At 47.8% G+C, this 26864-nt stretch overlaps 26 non-coding genes across 26 annotated transcripts; all 26 read right to left on the reverse strand.

Annotated features, from left to right (window-relative positions):
• Window positions 1–430: 430 nt before the first annotated feature.
• Window positions 431–549, reverse strand: TRNAL-CAA (transfer RNA leucine (anticodon CAA)). Its single transcript has 2 exons — window positions 512–549; window positions 431–476 (listed from the first exon to the last, which is right to left on the reverse strand). It is a non-coding gene; the product is annotated as a tRNA-Leu (tRNA).
• A 3371-nt stretch (window positions 550–3920) lies between these two features.
• On the reverse strand, window positions 3921–4039 carry TRNAL-CAA (transfer RNA leucine (anticodon CAA)). Its single transcript has 2 exons — window positions 4002–4039; window positions 3921–3966 (listed from the first exon to the last, which is right to left on the reverse strand). It is a non-coding gene; the product is annotated as a tRNA-Leu (tRNA).
• A 986-nt stretch (window positions 4040–5025) lies between these two features.
• On the reverse strand, window positions 5026–5144 carry TRNAL-CAA (transfer RNA leucine (anticodon CAA)). The gene is made up of 2 exons: window positions 5107–5144; window positions 5026–5071 (listed from the first exon to the last, which is right to left on the reverse strand). It is a non-coding gene; the product is annotated as a tRNA-Leu (tRNA).
• A 3564-nt stretch (window positions 5145–8708) lies between these two features.
• On the reverse strand, window positions 8709–8827 carry TRNAL-CAA (transfer RNA leucine (anticodon CAA)). Its single transcript has 2 exons — window positions 8790–8827; window positions 8709–8754 (listed from the first exon to the last, which is right to left on the reverse strand). It is a non-coding gene; the product is annotated as a tRNA-Leu (tRNA).
• A 985-nt stretch (window positions 8828–9812) lies between these two features.
• Window positions 9813–9931, reverse strand: TRNAL-CAA (transfer RNA leucine (anticodon CAA)). The gene is made up of 2 exons: window positions 9894–9931; window positions 9813–9858 (listed from the first exon to the last, which is right to left on the reverse strand). It is a non-coding gene; the product is annotated as a tRNA-Leu (tRNA).
• A 1167-nt stretch (window positions 9932–11098) lies between these two features.
• Window positions 11099–11217, reverse strand: TRNAL-CAA (transfer RNA leucine (anticodon CAA)). Its single transcript has 2 exons — window positions 11180–11217; window positions 11099–11144 (listed from the first exon to the last, which is right to left on the reverse strand). It is a non-coding gene; the product is annotated as a tRNA-Leu (tRNA).
• A 986-nt stretch (window positions 11218–12203) lies between these two features.
• TRNAL-CAA (transfer RNA leucine (anticodon CAA)) lies at window positions 12204–12322 on the reverse strand. The gene is made up of 2 exons: window positions 12285–12322; window positions 12204–12249 (listed from the first exon to the last, which is right to left on the reverse strand). It is a non-coding gene; the product is annotated as a tRNA-Leu (tRNA).
• Window positions 12323–12568: 246 nt separating this feature from the next.
• Window positions 12569–12687, reverse strand: TRNAL-CAA (transfer RNA leucine (anticodon CAA)). Its single transcript has 2 exons — window positions 12650–12687; window positions 12569–12614 (listed from the first exon to the last, which is right to left on the reverse strand). It is a non-coding gene; the product is annotated as a tRNA-Leu (tRNA).
• Window positions 12688–13302: 615 nt separating this feature from the next.
• TRNAL-CAA (transfer RNA leucine (anticodon CAA)) lies at window positions 13303–13421 on the reverse strand. Its single transcript has 2 exons — window positions 13384–13421; window positions 13303–13348 (listed from the first exon to the last, which is right to left on the reverse strand). It is a non-coding gene; the product is annotated as a tRNA-Leu (tRNA).
• A 1083-nt stretch (window positions 13422–14504) lies between these two features.
• Window positions 14505–14623, reverse strand: TRNAL-CAA (transfer RNA leucine (anticodon CAA)). Its single transcript has 2 exons — window positions 14586–14623; window positions 14505–14550 (listed from the first exon to the last, which is right to left on the reverse strand). It is a non-coding gene; the product is annotated as a tRNA-Leu (tRNA).
• A 971-nt stretch (window positions 14624–15594) lies between these two features.
• On the reverse strand, window positions 15595–15713 carry TRNAL-UAA (transfer RNA leucine (anticodon UAA)). Its single transcript has 2 exons — window positions 15676–15713; window positions 15595–15640 (listed from the first exon to the last, which is right to left on the reverse strand). It is a non-coding gene; the product is annotated as a tRNA-Leu (tRNA).
• Window positions 15714–15776: 63 nt separating this feature from the next.
• On the reverse strand, window positions 15777–15895 carry TRNAL-CAA (transfer RNA leucine (anticodon CAA)). Its single transcript has 2 exons — window positions 15858–15895; window positions 15777–15822 (listed from the first exon to the last, which is right to left on the reverse strand). It is a non-coding gene; the product is annotated as a tRNA-Leu (tRNA).
• A 980-nt stretch (window positions 15896–16875) lies between these two features.
• Window positions 16876–16994, reverse strand: TRNAL-CAA (transfer RNA leucine (anticodon CAA)). The gene is made up of 2 exons: window positions 16957–16994; window positions 16876–16921 (listed from the first exon to the last, which is right to left on the reverse strand). It is a non-coding gene; the product is annotated as a tRNA-Leu (tRNA).
• Window positions 16995–17059: 65 nt separating this feature from the next.
• TRNAL-UAA (transfer RNA leucine (anticodon UAA)) lies at window positions 17060–17178 on the reverse strand. Its single transcript has 2 exons — window positions 17141–17178; window positions 17060–17105 (listed from the first exon to the last, which is right to left on the reverse strand). It is a non-coding gene; the product is annotated as a tRNA-Leu (tRNA).
• An 868-nt stretch (window positions 17179–18046) lies between these two features.
• TRNAL-CAA (transfer RNA leucine (anticodon CAA)) lies at window positions 18047–18165 on the reverse strand. The gene is made up of 2 exons: window positions 18128–18165; window positions 18047–18092 (listed from the first exon to the last, which is right to left on the reverse strand). It is a non-coding gene; the product is annotated as a tRNA-Leu (tRNA).
• A 65-nt stretch (window positions 18166–18230) lies between these two features.
• On the reverse strand, window positions 18231–18349 carry TRNAL-UAA (transfer RNA leucine (anticodon UAA)). The gene is made up of 2 exons: window positions 18312–18349; window positions 18231–18276 (listed from the first exon to the last, which is right to left on the reverse strand). It is a non-coding gene; the product is annotated as a tRNA-Leu (tRNA).
• A 250-nt stretch (window positions 18350–18599) lies between these two features.
• TRNAL-UAA (transfer RNA leucine (anticodon UAA)) lies at window positions 18600–18718 on the reverse strand. The gene is made up of 2 exons: window positions 18681–18718; window positions 18600–18645 (listed from the first exon to the last, which is right to left on the reverse strand). It is a non-coding gene; the product is annotated as a tRNA-Leu (tRNA).
• Window positions 18719–19335: 617 nt separating this feature from the next.
• TRNAL-CAA (transfer RNA leucine (anticodon CAA)) lies at window positions 19336–19454 on the reverse strand. The gene is made up of 2 exons: window positions 19417–19454; window positions 19336–19381 (listed from the first exon to the last, which is right to left on the reverse strand). It is a non-coding gene; the product is annotated as a tRNA-Leu (tRNA).
• Window positions 19455–19519: 65 nt separating this feature from the next.
• On the reverse strand, window positions 19520–19638 carry TRNAL-CAA (transfer RNA leucine (anticodon CAA)). Its single transcript has 2 exons — window positions 19601–19638; window positions 19520–19565 (listed from the first exon to the last, which is right to left on the reverse strand). It is a non-coding gene; the product is annotated as a tRNA-Leu (tRNA).
• A 64-nt stretch (window positions 19639–19702) lies between these two features.
• Window positions 19703–19821, reverse strand: TRNAL-CAA (transfer RNA leucine (anticodon CAA)). Its single transcript has 2 exons — window positions 19784–19821; window positions 19703–19748 (listed from the first exon to the last, which is right to left on the reverse strand). It is a non-coding gene; the product is annotated as a tRNA-Leu (tRNA).
• A 607-nt stretch (window positions 19822–20428) lies between these two features.
• TRNAL-UAA (transfer RNA leucine (anticodon UAA)) lies at window positions 20429–20548 on the reverse strand. Its single transcript has 2 exons — window positions 20510–20548; window positions 20429–20474 (listed from the first exon to the last, which is right to left on the reverse strand). It is a non-coding gene; the product is annotated as a tRNA-Leu (tRNA).
• A 247-nt stretch (window positions 20549–20795) lies between these two features.
• TRNAL-CAA (transfer RNA leucine (anticodon CAA)) lies at window positions 20796–20914 on the reverse strand. Its single transcript has 2 exons — window positions 20877–20914; window positions 20796–20841 (listed from the first exon to the last, which is right to left on the reverse strand). It is a non-coding gene; the product is annotated as a tRNA-Leu (tRNA).
• Window positions 20915–21516: 602 nt separating this feature from the next.
• On the reverse strand, window positions 21517–21635 carry TRNAL-CAA (transfer RNA leucine (anticodon CAA)). The gene is made up of 2 exons: window positions 21598–21635; window positions 21517–21562 (listed from the first exon to the last, which is right to left on the reverse strand). It is a non-coding gene; the product is annotated as a tRNA-Leu (tRNA).
• Window positions 21636–22429: 794 nt separating this feature from the next.
• TRNAL-CAA (transfer RNA leucine (anticodon CAA)) lies at window positions 22430–22548 on the reverse strand. Its single transcript has 2 exons — window positions 22511–22548; window positions 22430–22475 (listed from the first exon to the last, which is right to left on the reverse strand). It is a non-coding gene; the product is annotated as a tRNA-Leu (tRNA).
• A 64-nt stretch (window positions 22549–22612) lies between these two features.
• TRNAL-CAA (transfer RNA leucine (anticodon CAA)) lies at window positions 22613–22731 on the reverse strand. The gene is made up of 2 exons: window positions 22694–22731; window positions 22613–22658 (listed from the first exon to the last, which is right to left on the reverse strand). It is a non-coding gene; the product is annotated as a tRNA-Leu (tRNA).
• A 246-nt stretch (window positions 22732–22977) lies between these two features.
• On the reverse strand, window positions 22978–23096 carry TRNAL-CAA (transfer RNA leucine (anticodon CAA)). Its single transcript has 2 exons — window positions 23059–23096; window positions 22978–23023 (listed from the first exon to the last, which is right to left on the reverse strand). It is a non-coding gene; the product is annotated as a tRNA-Leu (tRNA).
• Between the last annotated feature and the right edge of the window lie 3768 nt (window positions 23097–26864).

Here is a 26864-nt window from a genome sequence, read left to right on the forward strand (position 1 = left end):
TATTTCAGCCCCAGCAAAAGAAGAAACTGACTTTTTGCAGGTAGTAAAGTAAAAAAAAAACTTTAAGAGAAGTGGGATTCAAACCCACGCCCACATACGTGGACACGAAGCCTCATTCAACCCATATCACTGGGCAAGGTTTCTCTTGAGTCTTTTGCCTTATACCACTCGGCCCTCCTGACACGATGTTGTAGCCCCAGCAAAAGGAGTCACTGACTTTGTTCTGGTAGTAAAGTAAAAAAATGGTTGTCAGAAGTGGGAGTCGAACGAACGCCCACATACGTGGACCAGAAGTCTCGTTCAACCCGTATCACTGGGCAAGGTTTCCCTTGCGTCTGGCGCCTTAGACCACACGGCCCTTCTGACACAATGTATCAGCCCCAGCCAAAGGAGACACTGACTTTGTGCTGGTAGTAAAGTAAAAAAATATAGTCAGAAGTGGGATTCAAACCCACGCCCACACACGTGGACCAGAAGCCTCGTTCAACCCGTATCTCTGGGCAAGGTTTCCCTTGAGTCTGGCGCCTTTGACCACTCGGCCATTCTGACACGATGTGTCATCCTCAGCAAAAGAAGGCTCTGACTTTGTTCTGGTAGTAAAGTAAAAAAGTTTGTCAGAAGTGGGATTTGAACCCACCCCCACATACGTGGACCAGAAGCCTCGTTCAACCCGTATCACTGGGCAAGCTTTCCCTTGAGTCTGGAGCCCTAGACTACTCGGCCATTCTGACACGATATTTCAGCCCCAGCAAAAGGAGACACTGACTTTGTGCTGGTAGTAAAGTAAAAAAAAAGAGCTTCTCAGAAGTGGGATTTCAGCCGACGCCCACATACGTAGACCAGAAGCCTCGTTCAAGCGGTATCACTGGGCAAGGTTTCCCTTAAGTCTGGCGCCTTTGACCACTCAGCCATTCTGAGACGATGTGTCATCCTCGGCAAAAGAAGGCTCTGACTTTGTTCTGGTAGTAAAGTAAAAAAAGTTTGTCAGAAGTGGGATTTGATCCCACGCCCACATACGTGGAGCAGAAGCCTCGTTCAACCTGTATCACTGGGCAAGGTTTCCTTTAAGTCTGGAACCTTCGACCATTCGGCCATTCTGACAGGATGTTTTAGCCCCAGCAAAATGAGACACTGGCTTTGTTCTTGTAGTAAAGTAAAAAAAGTTTGTCAGAAGTAGGATTCAAATCCACGCCCACATACGTGGATCAGAAGCCTCGTTCAACCCGTATCACTGTGCAAGGTTTCCCTTAAGTCTAGCGCCTTCGACCAGTCGGCCATTCTGACACAATATTTCAGCCCCAGCAAAAGAAGAAACTGACTTTTTGCAGGTAGTAAAGTAAAAAAGATCTTTGGGAGAAGTGGGATTCAAACCCACGCCCACATTCGTGGACACGAAGCCTCATTCAACCCATATCACTGGGCAAGGTTTCTCTTGAGTCTTTTGCCTTAGACCACTCGGCCCTCCTGACACGATGTTGTAGCCCCAGCAAAAGGAGTCACTGACTTTGTTCTGGTAGTAAAGTAAAAAAAACGGATATCAGAAGTGGGAGTCGAACCAACGCCCACATACGTGTCAGAAGCCTCGTTCAACCCGTATCGCTGGGCAAGGTTTTCCTTGCATCTGGCGCCTTAGACCACACGGCCCTTCTGACACGATGTATCAGCCCCAGCAAAAGGAGACACTGACTTTGTGCTGGTAGTAAAGTAAAAAAATATTGTCAGAAGTGGGATTCAAACCCACGCCCACATACGTGGACCAGAAGCCTCGTTCAACCCGTATCACTGGGCAAGGTTTCCCTTGATTCTGGCGCCTTTGACCACTCCGCCATTCTGACACGATGTGTCATCCTCAGCAAAAGAAGGCTCTGACTTTGTTCTGGTAGTAAAGTAAAAAAAGTTTGTCAGAAGTGGGATTCGAACCCACGCCCACATACGTGGACTAGAAGCCTCGTTCAACCCGTATCACTGGACAAGCTTTCCCTTGAGTCTGGAGCCTTAGGCTACTCGGCCATTCTGACACGATATTTCAGCCCCAGCAAAAGGAGACACTGACTTTGTGCTGGTAGTAAAGTAAAAAAAGAGCTTCTCAGAAGTGGGATTTCAACCAACGCCCACATACGTAGACCAGAAGCCTCGTTCAAGCGGTATCACTGGGCAAGGTTTCCCTTAAGTCTGGCGCCTTTGACCACTCAGCCATTCTGAGACGATGTGTCATCCTCAGCAAAAGAAGGCCCTGACTTTGTTCTGGTAGTAAAGTAAAAAAAAGTTTGTCAGAAGTAGGATTCAAATCCACGCCCACATACGTGGATCAGAAGCCTCGTTCAACCCGTATCACTGCGGAAGGTTTCCCTTAAGTCAAGCGCCTTCGACCACTCGGCCATTCTGTCACAATGTTTCAGCCCCAGCAAAAGAAGAAACTGACTTTTTGCAGGTAGTAAAGTAAAAAAAAACTTTAAGAGAAGTGGGATTCAAACCCACGCCCACATACGTAGACACGAAGCCTCATTCAACCCATATCACTGGGCAAGGTTTCTCTTGAGTCTTTTGCCTTAGACCACTCGGCCCTCCTGACACGATGTTGTAGCCCCAGCAAAAGGAGTCACTGACTCTGTTCTGGTAGTAAAGTAAAAAAACGGTTGTCAGAAGTGGGAGTCGAACCAACGCCCACATACGTGGACCAGAAGCCTCGTTCAACCCGTATAACTGGGCAAGGTTTCCCTTGCGTCTGGCGCCTTAGACCACACGGCCCTTCTGACACGATGTATCAGCCCCAGCCAAAGGAGACACTGACTTTGTGCTGGTAGTAAAGTAAAAAAATATAGTCAGAAGTGGGATTCAAACCCACGCCCACATACGTGGACCAGAAGCCTCGTTCAACCCGTATCACTGGGAAAGGTTTCCCTTGAGTCTGGCGCCTTAGACCACGCGGCCATTCTGATACAATATGTCAGCCCCAGCAAAAGGAGACACTGACTTTGTGCTGGTAGTAAAGTAAAAAAATTGACGGAAGTGAGATTCGAACCCACGCACACATACGTGGACCAGAAGCCTCGTTTAACTCGCATCACCGCGCAAGGTTTCCCTTCAGTCTGGCGCCTTAGACTACTCGGCCATTCTGACACGATATTTCAGCCCCAGCAAAAGGAGACACTGACTTTGTGCTGGTAGTAAAGTAAAAAAAAGAGCTTCTCAGAAGTGGGATTTCAACCGACGCCCACATACGTAGACCAGAAGCCTCGTTCAAGCCGTATCACTGGGCAAGGTTTCCATTAAGTCTGGTGCCTTTGACCACTCAGCCATTCTGAGACGTTGTGTCATCCTCAGCAAAAGAAGGCTCTGACTTCGTTCTGATAGTAAAGTAAAAAAAAGTTTGTCAGAAGTAGGATTCAAATCCACGCCCACATACGCGGATCAGAAGCCTCGTTCAACCCGTATCACTGCGCAAGGTTTCCCTTAAGTCTAGCGCCTTCGACCACTCAGCCATTCTGACACAATATTTCAGCCCCAGCAAAAGAAGAAACTGACTTTTTGCAGGTAGTAAAGAAAAAAAAACTTTGTGAGAAGTGGGATTCAAACCCACGCCCACATACGTGGACACGAAGCCTCATTCAACCCATATCACTGAGCAAGGTTTCTCTTGAGTCTTTTGCCTTAGACCACTCGGCCCTCCTGACACGATGTTGTAGCCCCAGCCAAAGGAGTCACTGACTTTGTTCTGGTAGTAAAGAAAAAAACGGTTGTCAGAAGTGGGAGTCGAACCAACGCCCACATACGTGGACCAGAAGCCTCGTTCAACCCGTATCACTGGGCAAGGTTTCCCTTAAGTCTGGCGCGTTCGACCACTCGGCCATTCTGATACAATACTTCGGCCCAGCAAAGGGAGACACTGACATTGTTCTAGTAGTAAAGGAAAAAAATATTGTCAGAAGTGGGATTCAAACCCACGCCCACATACGTGGACTAGAAGCCTCGTTCAACCCGTATCTATGGGCAAGGTTTCCCTTGAGTCTGGCGCCTTTGACCACTCGGCCATTCTGACACGATGTGTCATCCTCAGCAAAAAAAGGCTCTGACTTTGTTCTGGTAGTAAAGTAAAAAAAGTTTGTCAGAAGTGGGATTTGAACCCACGCCCACATACGTGGACTAGAAGCCTCGTTCAACCCGTATCACTGGACAAGCTTTCCCTTGAGTCTGGAGCCTTAGACTACTCGACCATTCTGACACGATATTTCAGCCCCAGCAAAAGGAGACACTGACTTTGTGCTGGTAGTAAAGTAAAAAAAGAGCTTCTCAGAAGTGGGATTTCAACCAACACCCACATACGTAGACCAGAAGCCTCGTTCAAGCGGTATCACTGGGCAAGGTTTCCCTTAAGTCTGGCGCCTTTGACCACTCAGCCATTCTGAGACGATGTGTCATCCTCAGCAAAAGAAGGCCCTGACTTTGTTCTGGTAGTAAAGTAAAAAAAAGTTTGTCAGAAGTAGGATTCAAATCCACGCCCACAAACGTGGATCAGAAGCCTCGTTCAACCCGTATCACTGCGGAAGGTTTCCCTTAAGTTTAGCGCCTTCGACCACTCGGCCATTCTGTCACAATATTTCAGCCCCAGCAAAAGAAGAAACTGACTTTTTGCAGGTAGTAAAGTAAAAAAAAAACTTTAAGAGAAGTGGGATTCAAACCCACGCCCACATACGTGGACACGAAGCCTCATTCAACCCATATCACTGGGCAAGGTTTCTCTTGAGTCTTTTGCCTTATACCACTCGGCCCTCCTGACACGATGTTGTAGCCCCAGCAAAAGGAGTCACTGACTTTGTTCTGGTAGTAAAGTAAAAAAATGGTTGTCAGAAGTGGGAGTCGAACGAACGCCCACATACGTGGACCAGAAGTCTCGTTCAACCCGTATCACTGGGCAAGGTTTCCCTTGCGTCTGGCGCCTTAGACCACACGGCCCTTCTGACACAATGTATCAGCCCCAGCCAAAGGAGACACTGACTTTGTGCTGGTAGTAAAGTAAAAAAATATAGTCAGAAGTGGGATTCAAACCCACGCCCACACACGTGGACCAGAAGCCTCGTTCAACCCGTATCTCTGGGCAAGGTTTCCCTTGAGTCTGGCGCCTTTGACCACTCGGCCATTCTGACACGATGTGTCATCCTCAGCAAAAGAAGGCTCTGACTTTGTTCTGGTAGTAAAGTAAAAAAGTTTGTCAGAAGTGGGATTTGAACCCACCCCCACATACGTGGACCAGAAGCCTCGTTCAACCCGTATCACTGGGCAAGCTTTCCCTTGAGTCTGGAGCCCTAGACTACTCGGCCATTCTGACACGATATTTCAGCCCCAGCAAAAGGAGACACTGACTTTGTGCTGGTAGTAAAGTAAAAAAAAAGAGCTTCTCAGAAGTGGGATTTCAGCCGACGCCCACATACGTAGACCAGAAGCCTCGTTCAAGCGGTATCACTGGGCAAGGTTTCCCTTAAGTCTGGCGCCTTTGACCACTCAGCCATTCTGAGACGATGTGTCATCCTCGGCAAAAGAAGGCTCTGACTTTGTTCTGGTAGTAAAGTAAAAAAAGTTTGTCAGAAGTGGGATTTGATCCCACGCCCACATACGTGGAGCAGAAGCCTCGTTCAACCTGTATCACTGGGCAAGGTTTCCTTTAAGTCTGGAACCTTCGACCATTCGGCCATTCTGACAGGATGTTTTAGCCCCAGCAAAATGAGACACTGGCTTTGTTCTTGTAGTAAAGTAAAAAAAGTTTGTCAGAAGTAGGATTCAAATCCACGCCCACATACGTGGATCAGAAGCCTCGTTCAACCCGTATCACTGTGCAAGGTTTCCCTTAAGTCTAGCGCCTTCGACCAGTCGGCCATTCTGACACAATATTTCAGCCCCAGCAAAAGAAGAAACTGACTTTTTGCAGGTAGTAAAGTAAAAAAGATCTTTGGGAGAAGTGGGATTCAAACCCACGCCCACATTCGTGGACACGAAGCCTCATTCAACCCATATCACTGGGCAAGGTTTCTCTTGAGTCTTTTGCCTTAGACCACACGGCCCTTCTGACACGATGTATCAGCCCCAGCAAAAGGAGACACTGACTTTGTGCTGGTAGTAAAGTAAAAAAATATTGTCAGAAGTGGGATTCAAACCCACGCCCACATACGTGGACCAGAAGCCTCGTTCAACCCGTATCACTGGGCAAGGTTTCCCTTGATTCTGGCGCCTTTGACCACTCCGCCATTCTGACACGATGTGTCATCCTCAGCAAAAGAAGGCTCTGACTTTGTTCTGGTAGTAAAGTAAAAAAAGTTTGTCAGAAGTGGGATTCGAACCCACGCCCACATACGTGGACTAGAAGCCTCGTTCAACCCGTATCACTGGACAAGCTTTCCCTTGAGTCTGGAGCCTTAGGCTACTCGGCCATTCTGACACGATATTTCAGCCCCAGCAAAAGGAGACACTGACTTTGTGCTGGTAGTAAAGTAAAAAAAGAGCTTCTCAGAAGTGGGATTTCAACCAACGCCCACATACGTAGACCAGAAGCCTCGTTCAAGCGGTATCACTGGGCAAGGTTTCCCTTAAGTCTGGCGCCTTTGACCACTCAGCCATTCTGAGACGATGTGTCATCCTCAGCAAAAGAAGGCCCTGACTTTGTTCTGGTAGTAAAGTAAAAAAAAGTTTGTCAGAAGTAGGATTCAAATCCACGCCCACATACGTGGATCAGAAGCCTCGTTCAACCCGTATCACTGCGGAAGGTTTCCCTTAAGTCAAGCGCCTTCGACCACTCGGCCATTCTGTCACAATGTTTCAGCCCCAGCAAAAGAAGAAACTGACTTTTTGCAGGTAGTAAAGTAAAAAAAAACTTTAAGAGAAGTGGGATTCAAACCCACGCCCACATACGTAGACACGAAGCCTCATTCAACCCATATCACTGGGCAAGGTTTCTCTTGAGTCTTTTGCCTTAGACCACTCGGCCCTCCTGACACGATGTTGTAGCCCCAGCAAAAGGAGTCACTGACTCTGTTCTGGTAGTAAAGTAAAAAAACGGTTGTCAGAAGTGGGAGTCGAACCAACGCCCACATACGTGGACCAGAAGCCTCGTTCAACCCGTATAACTGGGCAAGGTTTCCCTTGCGTCTGGCGCCTTAGACCACACGGCCCTTCTGACACGATGTATCAGCCCCAGCCAAAGGAGACACTGACTTTGTGCTGGTAGTAAAGTAAAAAAATATAGTCAGAAGTGGGATTCAAACCCACGCCCACATACGTGGACCAGAAGCCTCGTTCAACCCGTATCACTGGGAAAGGTTTCCCTTGAGTCTGGCGCCTTAGACCACGCGGCCATTCTGATACAATATGTCAGCCCCAGCAAAAGGAGACACTGACTTTGTGCTGGTAGTAAAGTAAAAAAATTGACGGAAGTGAGATTCGAACCCACGCACACATACGTGGACCAGAAGCCTCGTTTAACTCGCATCACCGCGCAAGGTTTCCCTTCAGTCTGGCGCCTTAGACTACTCGGCCATTCTGACACGATATTTCAGCCCCAGCAAAAGGAGACACTGACTTTGTGCTGGTAGTAAAGTAAAAAAAAGAGCTTCTCAGAAGTGGGATTTCAACCGACGCCCACATACGTAGACCAGAAGCCTCGTTCAAGCCGTATCACTGGGCAAGGTTTCCATTAAGTCTGGTGCCTTTGACCACTCAGCCATTCTGAGACGTTGTGTCATCCTCAGCAAAAGAAGGCTCTGACTTCGTTCTGATAGTAAAGTAAAAAAAAGTTTGTCAGAAGTAGGATTCAAATCCACGCCCACATACGCGGATCAGAAGCCTCGTTCAACCCGTATCACTGCGCAAGGTTTCCCTTAAGTCTAGCGCCTTCGACCACTCAGCCATTCTGACACAATATTTCAGCCCCAGCAAAAGAAGAAACTGACTTTTTGCAGGTAGTAAAGAAAAAAAAACTTTGTGAGAAGTGGGATTCAAACCCACGCCCACATACGTGGACACGAAGCCTCATTCAACCCATATCACTGAGCAAGGTTTCTCTTGAGTCTTTTGCCTTAGACCACTCGGCCCTCCTGACACGATGTTGTAGCCCCAGCCAAAGGAGTCACTGACTTTGTTCTGGTAGTAAAGAAAAAAACGGTTGTCAGAAGTGGGAGTCGAACCAACGCCCACATACGTGGACCAGAAGCCTCGTTCAACCCGTATCACTGGGCAAGGTTTCCCTTGCGTCTGGCGCCTTAGACCACACGGCCCTTCTGACACGATGTATCAGCCCCAGCAAAAGGAGACAGTGACTTTGTTCTGGTAGTAAAGTAAAAAAAAGAGCTTCTCAGAAGTGGGATTTCAACCGACGCCCACAGACGTAGACCAGAAGCCTCGTTCAAGCGGTATCACTGGGCAAGGTTTCCCTTGAGTCTGGCGCCTTTGACCACTCAGCCATTCTGAGACGATGTGTCATCCTCAACAAAAGAAGGCTCTGACTTTGTTCTGGTAGTAAAGTAAAAAAACAGAGTTTGTCAGAAGTGTGAATTGAACCAACGCCCACATACGTGGACCAGAAGCCTCGTTCAACCCGTATCACTGGGCAAGGTTTTCCTTGCATCTGGCGCCTTAGACCACACGGCCCTTCTGACACGATGTATCAGCCCCAGCAAAAGGAGACACTGACTTTGTGCTGGTAGTAAAGTAAAAAAAAATATTGTCAGAAGTGGGATTCAAACCCACGCCCACATACGCGGAACAGAAGCCTCGTTCAACCCGTATCTATGGGCAAGGTTTGCCTTGAGTCTGGCGCCTTTGACCACTCGGCCATTCTGACACGATGTGTCATCCTCAGCAAAAAAAGGCTCTGACTTTGTTCTGGTAGTAAAGTAAAAAAAGTTTGTCAGAAGTGGGATTTGAACCCACGCCCACATACGTGGACTAGAAGCCTCGTTCAACCCGTATCACTGGACAAGCTTTCCCTTGAGTCTGGAGCCTTAGACTACTCGACCATTCTGACACGATATTTCAGCCCCAGCAAAAGGAGACACTGACTTTGTGCTGGTAGTAAAGTAAAAAAAGAGCTTCTCAGAAGTGGGATTTCAACCAACACCCACATACGTAGACCAGAAGCCTCGTTCAAGCGGTATCACTGGGCAAGGTTTCCCTTAAGTCTGGCGCCTTTGACCACTCAGCCATTCTGAGACGATGTGTCATCCTCAGCAAAAGAAGGCCCTGACTTTGTTCTGGTAGTAAAGTAAAAAAAAGTTTGTCAGAAGTAGGATTCAAATCCACGCCCACATACGTGGATCAGAAGCCTCGTTCAACCCGTATCACTGCGGAAGGTTTCCCTTAAGTTTAGCGCCTTCGACCACTCGGCCATTCTGTCACAATATTTCAGCCCCAGCAAAAGAAGAAACTGACTTTTTGCAGGTAGTAAAGTAAAAAAAAACTTTAAGAGAAGTGGGATTCAAACCCACGCCCACATACGTGGACACGAAGCCTCATTCAACCCATATCACTGGGCAAGGTTTCTCTTGAGTCTTTTGCCTTATACCACTCGGCCCTCCTGACACGATGTTGTAGCCCCAGCAAAAGGAGTCACTGACTTTGTTCTGGTAGTAAAGTAAAAAAATGGTTGTCAGAAGTGGGAGTCGAACGAACGCCCACATACGTGGACCAGAAGTCTAGTTCAACCCGTATCACTGGGCAAGGTTTCCCTTGCGTCTGGCGCCTTAGACCACACGGCCCTTCTGACACGATGTATCAGCCCCAGCCAAAGGAGACACTGACTTTGTGCTGGTAGTAAAGTAAAAAAATATAGTCAGAAGTGGGATTCAAACCCACGCCCACACACGTGGACCAGAAGCCTCGTTCAACCCGTATCTCTGGGCAAGGTTTCCCTTGAGTCTGGCGCCTTTGACCACTCGGCCATTCTGACACGATGTGTCATCCTCAGCAAAAGAAGGCTCTGACTTTGTTCTGGTAGTAAAGTAAAAAAGTTTGTCAGAAGTGGGATTTGAACCCACCCCCACATACGTGGACCAGAAGCCTCGTTCAACCCGTATCACTGGGCAAGCTTTCCCTTGAGTCTGGAGCCCTAGACTACTCGGCCATTCTGACACGATATTTCAGCCCCAGCAAAAGGAGACACTGACTTTGTGCTGGTAGTAAAGTAAAAAAAAGAGCTTCTCAGAAGTGGGATTTCAGCCGACGCCCACATACGTAGACCAGAAGCCTCGTTCAAGCGGTATCACTGGGCAAGGTTTCCCTTAAGTCTGGCGCCTTTGACCACTCAGCCATTCTGAGACGATGTGTCATCCTCGGCAAAAGAAGGCTCTGACTTTGTTCTGGTAGTAAAGTAAAAAAAAGTTTGTCAGAAGTGGGATTTGATCCCACGCCCACATACGTGGAGCAGAAGCCTCGTTCAACCTGTATCACTGGGCAAGGTTTCCTTTAAGTCTGGAACCTTCGACCATTCGGCCATTCTGACAGGATGTTTTAGCCCCAGCAAAATGAGACACTGGCTTTGTTCTTGTAGTAAAGTAAAAAAAGTTTGTCAGAAGTAGGATTCAAATCCACGCCCACATACGTGGATCAGAAGCCTCGTTCAACCCGTATCACTGTGCAAGGTTTCCCTTAAGTCTAGCGCCTTCGACCAGTCGGCCATTCTGACACAATATTTCAGCCCCAGCAAAAGAAGAAACTGACTTTTTGCAGGTAGTAAAGTAAAAAAGATCTTTGGGAGAAGTGGGATTCAAACCCACGCCCACATTCGTGGACACGAAGCCTCATTCAACCCATATCACTGGGCAAGGTTTCTCTTGAGTCTTTTGCCTTAGACCACTCGGCCCTCCTGACACGATGTTGTAGCCCCAGCAAAAGGAGTCACTGACTTTGTTCTGGTAGTAAAGTAAAAAAAACGGATATCAGAAGTGGGAGTCGAACCAACGCCCACATACGTGTCAGAAGCCTCGTTCAACCCGTATCGCTGGGCAAGGTTTTCCTTGCATCTGGCGCCTTAGACCACACGGCCCTTCTGACACGATGTATCAGCCCCAGCAAAAGGAGACACTGACTTTGTGCTGGTAGTAAAGTAAAAAAATATTGTCAGAAGTGGGATTCAAACCCACGCCCACATACGTGGACCAGAAGCCTCGTTCAACCCGTATCACTGGGCAAGGTTTCCCTTGAGTCTGGCGCCTTTGACCACTCCGCCATTCTGACACGATGTGTCATCCTCAGCAAAAGAAGGCTCTGACTTTGTTCTGGTAGTAAAGTAAAAAAAGTTTGTCAGAAGTGGGATTCGAACCCACGCCCACATACGTGGACTAGAAGCCTCGTTCAACCCGTATCACTGGACAAGCTTTCCCTTGAGTCTGGAGCCTTAGGCTACTCGGCCATTCTGACACGATATTTCAGCCCCAGCAAAAGGAGACACTGACTTTGTGCTGGTAGTAAAGTAAAAAAAGAGCTTCTCAGAAGTGGGATTTCAACCAACGCCCACATACGTAGACCAGAAGCCTCGTTCAAGCGGTATCACTGGGCAAGGTTTCCCTTAAGTCTGGCGCCTTTGACCACTCAGCCATTCTGAGACGATGTGTCATCCTCAGCAAAAGAAAACCCTGACTTTGTTCTGGTAGTAAAGTAAAAAAAAGTTTGTCAGAAGTAGGATTCAAATCCACGCCCACATACGTGGATCAGAAGCCTCGTTCAACCCGTATCACTGCGGAAGGTTTCCCTTAAGTCAAGCGCCTTCGACCACTCGGCCATTCTGTCACAATGTTTCAGCCCCAGCAAAAGAAGAAACTGACTTTTTGCAGGTAGTAAAGTAAAAAAAAAACTTTAAGAGAAGTGGGATTCAAACCCACGCCCACATACGTAGACACGAAGCCTCATTCAACCCATATCACTGGGCAAGGTTTCTCTTGAGTCTTTTGCCTTAGACCACTCGGCCCTCCTGACACGATGTTGTAGCCCCAGCAAAAGGAGTCACTGACTCTGTTCTGGTAGTAAAGTAAAAAAACGGTTGTCAGAAGTGGGAGTCGAACCAACGCCCACATACGTGGACCAGAAGCCTCGTTCAACCCGTATAACTGGGCAAGGTTTCCCTTGCGTCTGGCGCCTTAGACCACACGGCCCTTCTGACACGATGTATCAGCCCCAGCCAAAGGAGACACTGACTTTGTGCTGGTAGTAAAGTAAAAAAATATAGTCAGAAGTGGGATTCAAACCCACGCCCACATACGTGGACCAGAAGCCTCGTTCAACCCGTATCTCTGGGCAAGGTTTCCCTTGAGTCTGGCGCCTTTGACCACTCGGCCATTCTGACAGGATGTGTCATCCTCAGCAAAAGAAGGCTCTGACTTTGTTCTGGTAGTAAAGTAAAAAAGTTTGTCAGAAGTGGGATTTGAACCCACCCCCACATACGTGGACCAGAAGCCTCGTTCAACCCGTATCACTGGGCAAGCTTTCCCTTGAGTCTGGAGCCTTAGACCACACGGCCCTTCTGACACGATGTATCAGCCCCAGCCAAAGGAGACACTGACTTTGTGCTGGTAGTAAAGTAAAAAAATATAGTCAGAAGTGGGATTCAAACCCACGCCCACATACGTGGACCAGAAGCCTCGTTCAACCCGTAACTCTGGGCAAGGTTTCCCTTGAGTCTGGCGCCTTTGACCACTCGGCCATTCTGACACGATGTGTCATCCTCAGCAAAAGAAGGCTCTGACTTTGTTCTGGTAGTAAAGTAAAAAAAGTTTGTCAGAAGTAGGATTCAAATCCACGCCCACATACGCGGATCAGAAGCCTCGTTCAACCCGTATCACTGCGCAAGGTTTCCCTTAAGTCTAGCGCCTTCGACCACACAGCCATTCTGACACAATATTTCAGCCCCAGCAAAAGAAGAAACTGACTTTTTGCAGGTAGTAAAGTAAAAAACACTTTAAGAGAAGTGGGATTCAAACCCACGCCCACATACGTGGACACGAAGCCTCATTCAACCAATATCACTGGGCAAGGTTTCTCTTGAGTCTTTTGCCTTAGACCACTCGGCCCTCCTGACACGATGTTGTAGCCCCAGCAAAAGGAGTCACTGACTCTGTTCTGGTAGTAAAGTAAAAAAACGGTTGTCAGAAGTGGGAGTCGAACCAACGCCCACATACGTGGACCAGAAGCGTCGTTCAACCCTTATCACTGGGCAAGGTTTTCCTTGCGTCTGGCGCCTTAGACCACACGGCCCTTCTGACACAATGTATCAGCCCCAGCCAAAGGAGACACTGACTTTGTGCTGGTAGTAAAGTAAAAAAATATAGTCAGAAGTGGGATTCGAACCCACGCCCACATACGTAGACCAGAAGCCTCGTTCAAACCGTATCGATGGGCAAGGTTTCCCTTGAGTCTGGCGCCTTCGACCACTCGGCCATTCTGACACGATGTGTCATCCTCAGCAAAAGAAGGCTCTGACTTTGTGCTGGTAGTAAAGTAAAAAAAAGAGCTTCTCAGAAGTGGGATTTCAACCGACGCCCACATACGTAGACCAGAAGCCTCGTTCAAGCGGTATCACTGGGCAAGGTTTCCCTTAAGTCTGGCGCCTTTGACCACTCAGCCATTCTGAGACGATGTATCATCCTCAGCAAAAGAAGGCTCTGACTTTGTTCTGGTAGTAAAGTAAAAAAAAGTTTGTCAGAAGTGGGATTCGATCCCACGCCCACATACGTGGAGCAGAAGCCTCGTTAAACCTGTATCACTGGGCAAGGTTTCCCTTAAGTCTGGAACCTTCGACCATTCGGCCATTCTGACAGGATGTTTTAGCCCCAGCAAAAGAAGAAACTGACTTTGTGCAGGTAGTAAAGTAAAAAAAAACTTTGTGAGAAGTGGGATTCAAACCCACGCCCCCATACGTGGACACGAAGCCTCATTCAACCATATCATTGGGCAAGGTTTCTCTTGAGTCTTTTGCCTTAGACCACTCGGCCCTCCTGACACTATGTTGTAGCCCCAGCAAAAGGAGTCACTGACTTTGTTCTGGTAGTAAAGTGGACTTTGTTCTGGTAGTAAAGTAGAAAAAGCGTTGTCAGAAGTGGGAGTCGAACCAACGCTCACATACGTGGACCAGAAGCCTCGTTCAACCCGTATCACTGGGAAAGGTTTCCCTTGCGTCTGGCGCCTTAGACCACACGGCCCTTCTGACACGATGTATCAGCCCCAGCAAAAGGAGACACTAAGTTTGTGCTGGTATGATTTGATTGATGTGTGGGGTTTAACGTCCCAAAACCACTATATGATTATGAGAGACGCCGTAGTGGAGGGCTCCGGAAATTTAGACCACCTGGGGTTCTTTAACGTGCGCCCAAATCTGAGCACACGGGCCTACAACATTTCCGCCTCCATCGGAAATGCAGCCGCCGCAGCCGGGACTTGAACCGGCGACCTGCGGGTCAGCAGCCGAGTACCTTAGCCACTAGACCACCGCGGCGGGGCAACTTTGTACTGGTAGTAAAGTAAAAAAATATTGTCAGAAGTGGGATTCAAACCCACGCCCACATACGTGGACCAGAAGCCTCGTTCAACCCGTATCTCTGCGCAAGGTTTCCCTTGAGTCTGGCGCCTTTGACCACTCGGCCATTCTGACACGATGTGTCATCCTCAGCAAAAGAAGGCTCTGACTTTGTTCTGGTAGTAAAGTAAAAAAAGTTTGTCAGAAGTGGGATATAAACCACCCCCACATACGTGGACCAGAAGCCTCGTTCCACCCGTATCACTGGGAAAGGTTTCCCTTGAGTCTGGCACCTTAGATCACTCGGCCAACACAATATTTCAGCCCAGCAGAAGGAAACACTGACTTTGTTCTGGTAGTTACGTAAAAAAAAAGTTTGTCTGAAGGGGGACTCGAACCCAGGCCCACATACGTGGACTAGAAGCCTCGTTCAACCCGTATCACTGGGCAAGGTTTCCCTTGAGTCTTGAGCCCTAGACTACTGGGCCATTCTGACACGATATTTCAGCACCAGCAAAAGGAGACATGACTTTGTGCTGGTAGTAAAGTAAAAAAAGGCCTTCTCAGAAGTGGGATTTCAACCGTCGCCCACATACGTAGACCAGAAGCCTCGTTCAAGCCGTATCACTGGGCAAGGTTTCCCTTAAGTCTGGCCCCTTGGACCACTCGGCCATTCTGACACAATATTTGAGCCCAGCAAAAGGAGACACGGCTTTTTTCTGGTAGTAAAGTAAAAAAAATTGTGAGAAGTAGGACTCGAACCCACGCCCACATACGTGGACCAGAAGCCTCGTTTAACCCGTATCACCAGGCAAGGTTTATCTTGAGTCTGGCGCCTTAGACCACTCGGCCATTCATATACGATATGTGAGCCCCAGCTTAAGAAGACGCTGACTCTGTGCTGGTAGTAAAGTAAAAAAAATTGACAGAAGTGAGATTAGAACCCACGCCCATATACGTGGACAGAAGCCTCGTTCCACCCGTATCACTGGGCAAGGTTTCCATTGAGTTTGGCGCCTTAGACCACTCGGCAATTATTACACGATATTTCAGCCCCAGCAAAAGGAGACACTGACTTTGTTCTGGTAGTAAAGTAAAAAAAAGTTTGTCAGAAGTGGGATTTGAACCCACGCTCACATACGTGGACCAGAAGCCTCCTTCAGCACGTATCACTGGGCAAGGTTTCCCTTAAGTCTGGCGCCTTCGACCACTCGGCCATTCAGACACAATATTTCAGCCCAGCAAAAGGAGACACTGACTTTGTCCTGGTATTAAAGTAAAAACAGTTTGTCAGAAGTGGGATTCGAACCCACGCCCACATACGTGGACCAGAAGCCTCGTTCAACCCGTATCACTGGGCAAGGTTTCCCTTGAGTCTGGCGCCTTAGACCACACGGCCCTTCTGACACGATGTATCAGCCCCAGCAAAAGGAGACACTGACTTTGTGCTGGTAGTAAAGTAAAAAAAATATTGTCAGAAGTGGGATTCAAACCCACGCCCACATACGTGTACCAGAAGCCTCGTTCAACCCGTATCACTGGGCAAGGTTTCCCTTAAGTCTGGCGCTTTCGACCACTCGGCCATGCTGACACAATATATCAGCCCCAGCAAAAAACACTAACTTTATGCTGGTAGTAAAGTAAAAAGAAGATTGTCAGAAGTGGGATTCGAACCCACGTCCACATACGTGGACCAAAGGCCTCGTTTAACCCGTATCACCGGGCAAAGTTTCCCTTAAGTCTGGTGCCTTAGACAACTCGGCCGTTCTGACACGATATATAAGCTGCAGCAAAAGAAGACACTGACTATGTTCTGGTAGTAAAGCAAAAAAAGTTTGTCAGAAGTGGGATTCGCACTCACGCAGACATACGTGGACCACAAGCCTCGTTCATCTCGTATGACTGGACACGGTTTCCCTTGAGTCTAGCGCCTTCGACCACTCGGCCATTCTGACACAATATTTCAGCCCCAGCAAAAGGAGACACTGACTTTGTGCTGGTAGAAAAGTAAAAAAACAGAGTTTGTCAGAATTGCGAATCGAACCCACGCCCACATACGTGGACCAGAAGCCTCGTTCAACTCGTATCACTGGGCAAAGTTTCCCTTGAGTCTGGCTCCTTAGGCCACTCGGCCATGCTAACACGATATATCAGCCCAAGCAAAAAACACTGACATTATGCTGGTAGTAAAGTAAAAAAAAGATTGTCAGAAGTGGGATTCAAACCCACGCCCACCTACGCGGACCAGAAGCCTCGTTCTACCTGACTCTCCGGGCAAGGTTTCCCTTCAGTCTGGCGCATTAGACCACTCGGCCATTCTGATACGATCTGTAAGCCCCAGAAAAAGGAGACACTGACTTTGTTCTGTTAGTGAAGTAAAAAAAATTTCTCAGAAGAGGGATTCGAACCCACGCCCACATACGTGGACCAGAAGCCTCGTTGAACCTCTATCAATGAGCAAGGTTTCCCTTGAGTCTGGCGCCTTACACCACTCGGCCATTCTGACACGATATATCAGCCCCAACAAAAGAAGACACTTACTTCGTGCTGGTAGTAAAGTAAAAAAAACTTTGCCAGAAGTGTGATTCGAACCCACGCCCACATACGTGGACCAGAAGCATCATTCAACCCGTAACACTGGGCAAGGTTTTCCTTAAGTCTGGCGCCTTCGACCACTCGGCCATTCTGACACAATATTTCAGCCCCAGCAAAAGGAGACACTTACTTTGTGCTGGTAGAAAAGTAAAAAAAACAGGGTTTGTCAGAAGTGCGAATCGAACCCACGCCCACATACGTAGGCACGAAGCCTCATTCAACCCATATCACTGGGCAAGGTTTCTTTTGAGTCTTTTGCCTTAGACCACTCGGCCCTCCTGACACGAAGTTGTAGCCCCAGCAAAAGGAGTCACTGACTTTGTTTTGGTAGTAATGCAAAAAAGTGCCGCCATATCCACGAAGTGAATGATGATGAGTGGGCGAAGCTCCGGAGGTAAACCTGGTAAACCATGAATCCTCTGTACATTTTGCCCACTCGATTTTAATACATCGCTCCCCTTAGCGTACGTCGCCGCACTAAATCGAACGATTGCCTTCAACCAATGACACGCGCCATATGTGACATCATTCCTATTTTATAAGATCTCGCGTCTTTCATCAACTACAAGTACCGCTTTCTATTTTATAACATCTTGCATCTTTTCATCATCAGCTACAAGTACCACCATCTAGTAAACACTACAAGAACTAAACGAGAGGTGGCTACATACAGGAGACGGTACCGCCATCTAGTGAACACTGCAAGAACTAAACTAGAGGTGGCTACATACAGGGGACGCAAAGCCCACGCCTTAAGGAGCTTCGCCCCTAAAAAACGGTTGTCAGAAGTGGGAGTCGAACCAAAGCCCACATACGTGGACCAGAAGCCTCGTTCAACCCGTATCACTGGGCAAGGTTTCCCTTGCGTCTGGCGCCTTAGACCACACGGCCCTTCTGACACGATGTATCAGCCCCAGCAAAAGGAGACACTGACTTTGTGCTGGTAGTAAAGTAAAAAAATATTGTCAGAAGTGGGATTCAAACCCACGCCCACATACGTGGACCAGAAGCCTCGTTCAACCCGTATCTCTGGGCAAGGTTTCCTTTGAGTCTGGCGCCTTTGACCACTCGGCCATTCTGACACGATGTGTCATCCTTAGCAAAAGAAGGCTATGACTTTGTTCTGGTAGTAAAGTAAAAAAAAGTTTGTCAGAAGTGGGATTTGAACCCACGCCCACATACGTGCACCAGAAGCCTCGTTCAACACGTATCACTGGGCAAGGTTTCCTTTAGGTCTGGCGCCTTCGACCACTCGGCCATTCTGACACAATATTTCAGCCCAGCAAAAGGACACACTGACTTTGTTCTGGTAGTTAAGTAAAAAAAAGTTTGTCTGAAGGGGGATTCGAACCCATGCCCACATACGTGGACTAGAAGCCTCGTTCAACCCGTATCACTGGGCAAGCTTTCCCTTGAGTCTGGAGCCTTAGACTACTCGGCCATTCTGACACGATATTTCAGCCCCAGCAAAAGGAGACACTGACTTTGTGCTGGTAGTAAAGTAAAAAAAAGAGCTTCTCAGAAGTGGGATTTCAACCCACGCCCACATACGTAGACCAGAAGCCTCGTTCAAGCCGTATCACTGGGCAAGGTTTCCCTTAAGTCTGGCGCCTTTGACCACTCAGCCATTCTGAGACGATGAGTCAGCCTCAGCAAAAGAAGGCTCTGACTTTGTTCTGGTAGTAAAGTAAAAAAAAAGTTAGTCAGAAGTGGGATTTGAACCCACGCCCACATACGTGGAGATGAAGCCTCGTTCAACCTGAGTCACTGGGCAAGGTTTCCCTTAAGTCTGGCGCCTTCGACCATTCGGCCATTCTGACAGGATGTTTTAGCCCCAGCAAAAGGAGACACTGGCTTTGTTCTTGTAGTAAAGTAAAAAAAGTTTGTCAGAAGTAGGATTCAAATCTACGCCCACATACGTGGATCAGAAGCCTCGTTCAACCCGTATCACTGCGCAAGGTTTCCCTTAAGTCTAGCGCCTTCGACCACTCGGCCATTCTGACACAATATTTCAGCCACAGCAAAAGAAGAAACTGACTTTTTGCAGGTAGTAAAGTAAAAAAAAACTTTGTGAGAAGTGGGATTCAAACCCACACCCACATACGTGGACACGAAGCCTCATTCAACCCATATCACTGAGCAAGGTTTCTCTTGAGTCTTTTGCCTTAGACCACTCGGCCCTCCTGACACGATGTTGTAGCCCCAGCAAAAGGAGTCACTGACTTTGTTCTGGTAGTAAAGTAAAAAACGGTTGTCAGAAGTGGGAGTCGAACCCACGCCCACATACGTGGACCAGAAGCCTCGTTCAACTCCTATCACTGGCCAAGGATTCCCTTGAGTCTGGCGCCTTAGACCACTCGGCCATTCTGACACGATATAGCTGCCCCAGCAAAAGAAGACACTGACTTCGTGCTGGTAGTAAAGTAAAAAAATATTTGTCAGAAGTGGGATTCGAACCCACGCCCACATACGTGGACCAGAAGCATCGTTCAACCCGTATCACTGGGCAAGGTTTCCTTTGAGTCTGGCGCCTTAGACCACTCAGCCATTCAGACAAAATATATCAGCCCAGCAAAGGGAGACACTGACATTGTTCTGGTAGTAAAGAAAAAAAAAGTTTGTCAGAAGTGAGATTCGAACCCACGCCCACATACGTGGACCAGAAGCCTCGTTCAACCCGTATCACTGGGCAAGGTTTCGCTTGAGTCTGGCGCCTTGGACCACTCGGCCATTCTAACACGATATTTCAGCCCAGCAAAAGGAGACACTGACTTTGTTCTGGAAGTAGATTAAAAAATTTTGTCAGAAGTGGGATTCGAACTCACGCACACATACGTGGACCAGAAGCCTCGTTCAACTCGAATGACTGGGCGAGGTTTCCCTTCAGCCTGGCGCCTTACACCACTCGGCCATTCTGATACGATATGTCAGTCCCAGCAAAAGGAGACGCTGACTTTGTTCTGTTAGTGAAGTAAAAAAAAGTTTGTCAGAAGAGGGGTTCGAACCCACGCACACATACGTGGACCACAAACCGCGTTCAACTCGTATCACTGGGCAAGGTTGCCCTTGAGTCTGGCGCCTTAGACTACTCGGCCATTCTGACACAATACTTCGGCCCAGCAAAAGAAGACGCTGACTCTGTGCTGGTAGTAAAGTAAAAAAAACTGCCAGAAGTGAGATTCGAACCCATGCACACATGGACCAGAAGCCTCGTTAAACTCGCATCACCGGGCAAGGTTTCCTTTCAGTCTGGCGCCTTAGACCACTCGGCCATTCTGACACAATTTTTTCAGCCCAGCAAAAGAAGACACTGACTTTGTTCTGGTAGTAAAGTAAAAAAAAAGTTTGTCAGAATAGGATTCGAACCCACGCCCACATACGTGGACCAGAAGTGTCGTTCAACCCGTATCACTGGGCAAGGTTTCCCTTAAGTCTGGCGCCTTAGACCACTCGGCCATTCTGACACGATATATCAGCCCCAGCAAAAGAAGACACTGACTTCGTGCTGGTAGTAAAGTAAAAAAAGTTTATCAGAAGTGGGATTCGAACCCACGCACACATACGTGGACCAGAAGCCTCGTTACACTCGTATCACTGGGCAATGTTTCCCTTAAGTCTGGCGCCTTAGACCACTCGGCCATTCTCATACGATATGTCAGCCCCAGCAAAAGGAGACACTGACATTGTTCCAGTAGTAAAGGAAAAAAAAGTTTGTCAGAAGTGGGATTCGAACCCACGCCCACATACGTGGACCAGAAGCCTCGTTCAACCCGGATCACTGGGCAAGGTTTCCCTTGAGTCTGGCGCCTTGGACCACTCGGCCATTCTAACACGATATTTCAGCCCAGCAAAAGGGGACACTGACTTTGTTCTGGAAGTAGACTAAAAATTTTGTCAGAAGTGGGATTCGAACTCACGCACACATACGTGGACCAGAAGCCTCGTTCAACTCGAATGACTGGGCAAGGTTTCCCTTGAGTCTAGCACCTTCGACCACTCGGCCATTCTGACACAATATTTCAGCCCAGAAAAAGGAGACACTGACTTTGTGCTGGTAGTAAAAAAACTGCCAGAAGTGAGATTCGAACCCATGCACACATGGACCAGAAGCCTCGTTAAACTCGCATCACCGGGCAAGGTTTCCCTTCAGTCTGGCGCCTTAGACCACTCGGCCATTCTGACACAATTTTTTCAGCCCAGCAAAAGAAGACACTGACTTTGTTCTGGTAGTAAAGTAAAAAAAAGAGCTTCTCAGAAGTGGGATTTCAACCCACGCCCACATACGTAGACCAGAAGCCTCGTTCAACCCGTATCACTGGGCAAGGTTTCCCTTAAGTCTAGAGCCTTCGACCACTCGGCCATGCTGACACAATATATCAGCCCCAGCAAAAAAACGCTGACTTTATGCTGGTAGTAAAGTAAAAAAAAGAGATTGTCAGAAGTGGGATTCGAACCCAAGTCCACATACGTGGACCAAAGGCCTCGTTCAACTCCTATCACTGGGCAAGGTTTCCCTTGAGTCTGGCGCCTTAGACCACTCGGCCATTCTGACACGATATATCAGCCCCAGCAAAAGAAGACACTGACTTCGTGCTGGTAGTAAAGTAAAAAAAGAGCTTCTGAGAAGTGGGATTTCAACCCACGCCCACATACGTAGACAAAAAGCCTCGTTCAACCCGTATCACAGGGAAAGGTTTCCCTTAGGTCTGGCGCCTTGGACCACTCGGCCATTCTGACACGATATTTCAGCCCAGCGAAAGGAGACACTGACTTTGTTCTGGTAGTAGATTAAAAATTTTGTCAGAAGTGGGACTCGAACCCACGCACACAAACGTAGACCAGAAGCTTCGTTCAACTCGTATGACTGGGCAAGGTTTCCCTTGAGTCCAGCACCTTCGACCACTCGGCCATTCTGACAAAATGTTTCAGCCCAGCAAAAGGAGACACTGAGTTTGTGCTGGTAGTAAATTCAAAAAAATTGACAGAAGCGAGTTTCGAACCCACGCACACATACGTGGACCAGAAGCCTCGTTCAACTGGCATCATCGCACAAGGTTTCCCTTCAGTCTGGCGCCTTAGACCACTCGGCCATTCTGATACGATATGTCAGCCCCAGCAAAAGGAGCCGCTGACTTTGTTCTGTTAGTGAAGTAAAAAAAGTTTGTCAGAAGAGGGATTCGAATCCACGCCTACATACGTGAACCAGAAGCCTCGTTCAACCCCTATCACTGGGCAAGGTTTCGCTTGAGTCTGGAGCCTTAGACCACTCGGCCATTCTGACACGATATTTCAGGCCCAGCAAAAGAAGACACTGACTTCGTGCTGGTAGTAAAGTAAAAAAATGTTTGTCAGAAGTGGGATTCGAACCCACGCCCACATACGTGGACCAGAAGCATCGTTCAACCCGTATCACTGGGCAAGGTTTCCTTTGAGTCTGGCGCCTTAGACCACTCAGCCATTCAGACAAAATATATCAGCCCAGCAAAGGGAGACACTGACATTGTTCTGGTAGTAAAGGAAAAAAAAGTTTGTCAGAAGTGAGATTCGAACCCACGCCCACATACGTGGACCAGAAGCCTCGTTCAACCCGTATCACTGGGCAAGGTTTCACTTGAGTCTGGCGCCTTGGACCACTCGGCCATTCTAACACGATATTTCAGCCCAGCAAAAGGAGACACTGACTTTGTTCTGGAAGTAGATTAAAAAATTTTGTCAGAAGTGGGATTCGAACTCACGCACACATACGTGGACCAGAAGCCTCGTTCAACTCGAATGACTGGGCGAGGTTTCCCTTCAGCCTGGCGCCTTACACCACTCGGCCATTCTGATACGATATGTCAGCCCCAGCAAAAGGAGACGCTGACTTTGTTCTGTTAGTGAAGTAAAAAAAAGTTTGTCAGAAGAGGGGTTCGAACCCACGCACACATACGTGGACCAGAAACCGCGTTCAACTCGTATCACTTGGCAAGGTTTCCCTTGAGTCTGGCGCCTTAGACCACTCGGCCATTCTGACACAATACTTCGGCCCAGCAAAAGAAGACGGTGACTCTGTGCTGGTAGTAAAGTAAAAAAAACTGCCAGAAGTGAGATTCGAACCCATGCACACATGGACCAGAAGCCTCGTTAAACTCGCATCACCGGGCAAGGTTTCCTTTCAGTCTGGCGCCTTAGACCACTCGGCCATTCTGACACAATTTTTTCAGCCCAGCAAAAGAAGACACTGACTTTGTTCTGGTAGTAAAGTAAAAAAAAGTTTGTCAGAATAGGATTCGAACCCACGCCCACATACGTGGACCAGAAGTGTCGTTCAACCCGTATCACTGGGCAAGGTTGTAGTGTTCCTACTTAAAATAACGGAACAGCATTAAAGCTTCAGTATGGAACTGGCGTCCATCTTAATCTGCTTTATTTTTCACTTCATCCCCCTCTTCTTTCCTGCCCCGGCCCTCGCGCTTCTTCATCTTCTGTCCAAAGGCTCATACCGCTTCACCCTTCCCGCTTTCTTTTAATTACCCCTCCTGGGGTAATACTTGAAGACATTCCCAATTGAAGCACATTCAACAGATCCACGTTCACCAGTGTACCAGACAGTCTTCAAAATTCCGTTCTGGGTGGCTGTCTTGGTCACAAAGTAAGGCCCATAAAATTTGGCACTGGAATCTCTTATTCCTTTTCTCACTAGTACGAGGTCGGTGACTTGAATGTCTGGCATGTCTGCTCGATGCCTCTTGTCGAAATTCTTTTTCATTCGTTTTCGGTACCTCTCCTCCTGTGATTTTTGTTGCCTCTCCTCGACAATCTTGAGGTTTTCCAAGAGTCCCAACTCACGGTCTGCCTGCAGAATAGGGGTCTCTCCTGTAGAAGCGTACTGTGGACTGCACCCCAAGCCACTTGTGTAGGATCGGTTATGATGTTTTACGGCTGCTTCTAAAGAACATTTCCATCCCCCAGGAAAACTATCGTACATCTTGATGTATTGTTTCACGTCCCGTATGGCACGTTCTGCAAGCCCATTCGCCGCAGGATGGTATGGCGCACAGAACTTGATCGATACATTGTGATCTCGAGCCCATCTTACTAGCTTTTCACTCTTGAACGCGGGGCCGTTATCGCATACGATTGTCCGCGTAGTTCTAAACATGTCCCTTTCGAGAAGGGTTATGACGCTATTTGCATCTTCTTTTCCTGCTCGTGCCGCGACCATCCTGGTGCATTCATCTATGGCCAGCAGAAAAGCTTGCGTTTTTCTGACTCCTTCCCGTTTCTTGTTAAGTTCGGCGAAATCCAGGTGAACTACTTCAAAAGGCACGTTCGAGTGGCAAGGTAGTATCATGGTGTCCGTAGGCTGTTTATACTTGACTTTGTGTACTTGACACACATGGCATGAACGAACGTACTGACTAACGTCTTTCTTCATGTGAGGCCACGTAAACCTCTTGACCAACTTGTTGTAGGTACGCCAAAAGCCGTCGTGTCCTCCAGATTCTGGGCTATCGTGGTACAAGTAAAGCACTTTGGAAACAAGAGTTGGTGGGACTTGATACCGACCTTCCGTAAAAACCAGTTGTTCTGAGCCTTCCCACAGCTTCACTTCATTGATTTCTTCAGATTTTTCTGTGTTGTTTTGTACCATCAATCTTGATAGAGCATCTGCATCGGTTAAAAGCGGTCCTGGTCGGTGCGAGATGGTAAAGTCAAATTGCTGCAAGTAATTCACCCATCTGGCGATACGCCCTTTAGTTTGGGTCATATTCAAGAGATGAGTGAGTGCCTGGTGATCGGTGAACAAAGTGAACTTCGTACCTTCCAGGTACGTGCGGAAGTAGTCAACGGCCTTCAGAACCGCCAGTGCTTCTTTTTCCGTAGTAGTGTAGTTTGTTTCAGACGGCTTGAAAGTGTAACTGTAGTAACCGACTACGTGTCGCTTTTCTCGGCCAGATGCTTCCATACATTTTTGATACAACACTGCACCAGTCCCATAATGTGAGGCGTCAGTGTTCAATTCAAAGGGTAAAGTGAAATCTGGTATACGCAGAACGGGGTCAGAAGAAATTCTGTGCACCAAGTCACGGTAGACTCTCTCACATTCGTCACTCCATTCAAAGGGAACTTCTTTCTGCGTTAAGCGCGTGAGGCATCTAGTTTTGACAGCAAAGTCCTTTATGAAAGATCGGAAATGTCCTGCCAATCCCAAAAACACACGCAGTGAATGGACGTCATATGGTTTCTTCAACTGGGAGATCTTCTCGACGGACTCTTGTTTTGTGCTTTTGGTGTTCCCATCGAAGACTCTTCCAAGAAACACCACTTTTCGTTGAAAGAATACACTCTTCTTAAAATTAACCTTGAGATGTGCCAAGCTCAAGGCGTTTAACACCTGAGACAGATGGTCCTGATGCTCAGCCTCTGTTTTGGAGAAGACTATAATGTCGTCTATGTACACATTACAAAAAACACCAAGGAATGGCTTTAGGACGTCGTTCATGATCTTCTGGAACCACGCTGGCGAGTTTTTCCAACCGAAAGGGAGCCGGTTGTATTCGTAGAGATCGAATGGCGTGATAAAAGCGGTGTACATTTTTGTTTCTTCGGTTAGTGGGATCTGCCAGAAACCTTTGCATAAATCGATGCGGGAAAAATGTCGGCAACCCCCGGTCTCATCTATAATTGTGTCGATCTTCGGCATAGGAAATGGTATGAGTTCTGTCTGACGATTGAGAACCCTGTAGTCGGTGCATAATCTGAAGGTTCCGTCTTCTTTCGGTGCGATCGTTATGGGAGAAGCGAAGGGTGATACCGAAGGTCGTATGATATCAGCATCTAGCATCTCCTGCAACTCTTTCTTGAGCCACATCTTTCGCTCCCTTGACATATTGTAAGGTGCTTTCCGGATGACGGTCTTGTCAGCGAGTTCGAAAGGAACCTTGTGGGACTTCATCGCCTGAGGATAGCTTCCTATGCATACAAGTTCAGGGTAGGTCGTTGCGATATCCTCCGCGCACTTGACAACTCGTAGATTATCTTGTCTACCCTGATTTGTCTCGTTCCTTGCTACTCCTTCTACTAGAACCACATCGTCCCAGTACACGTTGATCTTTAGTTTCTTTATATCTGGTCTTGATAGCAAAAAGTCGTACGTTACCCCCTCTATCACCAACACTTCGCTCTCTATTTGCTGACCCTGGAACTCGATGTTTACCAAGGCCCACTGATCATGCAACGTTACTTTTCCATCATAGCCTTGTACTCGTAGAATTCTTCCACTATGCAAGCGATTTGCATCCACCAGCTTGGCATTTATAATGGACACAGAAGCACCGCTGTCTACCAGAGCCATCATATGTTTGTTTCCTACTTTGACGGGAATGTGTACACTGGTGAACGTGGATCTGTTGAATGTGCTTCAATTGGGAATGTCTTCAAGTATTACCCCAGGAGGGGTAATTAAAAGAAAGCGGGAAGGGTGAAGCGGTATGAGCCTTTGGACAGAAGATGAAGAAGCGCGAGGGCCGGGGCAGGAAAGAAGAGGGGGATGAAGTGAAAAATAAAGCAGATTAAGATGGACGCCAGTTCCATACTGAAGCTTTAATGCTGTTCCGTTATTTTAAGTAGGAACACTACTGTCGCTGCGCCAAAATAATGTAGTGTTCCTACTTAAAATAACGGAACAGCATTAAAGCTTCAGTATGGAACTGGCGTCCATCTTAATCTGCTTTATTTTTCACTTCATCCCCCTCTTCTTTCCTGCCCCGGCCCTCGCGCTTCTTCATCTTCTGTCCAA

The sequence above is a fragment of the Rhipicephalus microplus genome, chromosome 2, assembly GCF_043290135.1.
Source record: "Rhipicephalus microplus isolate Deutch F79 chromosome 2, USDA_Rmic, whole genome shotgun sequence".
In the NCBI taxonomy this organism is placed as follows: Eukaryota; Metazoa; Arthropoda; class Arachnida; order Ixodida; family Ixodidae; genus Rhipicephalus; species Rhipicephalus microplus.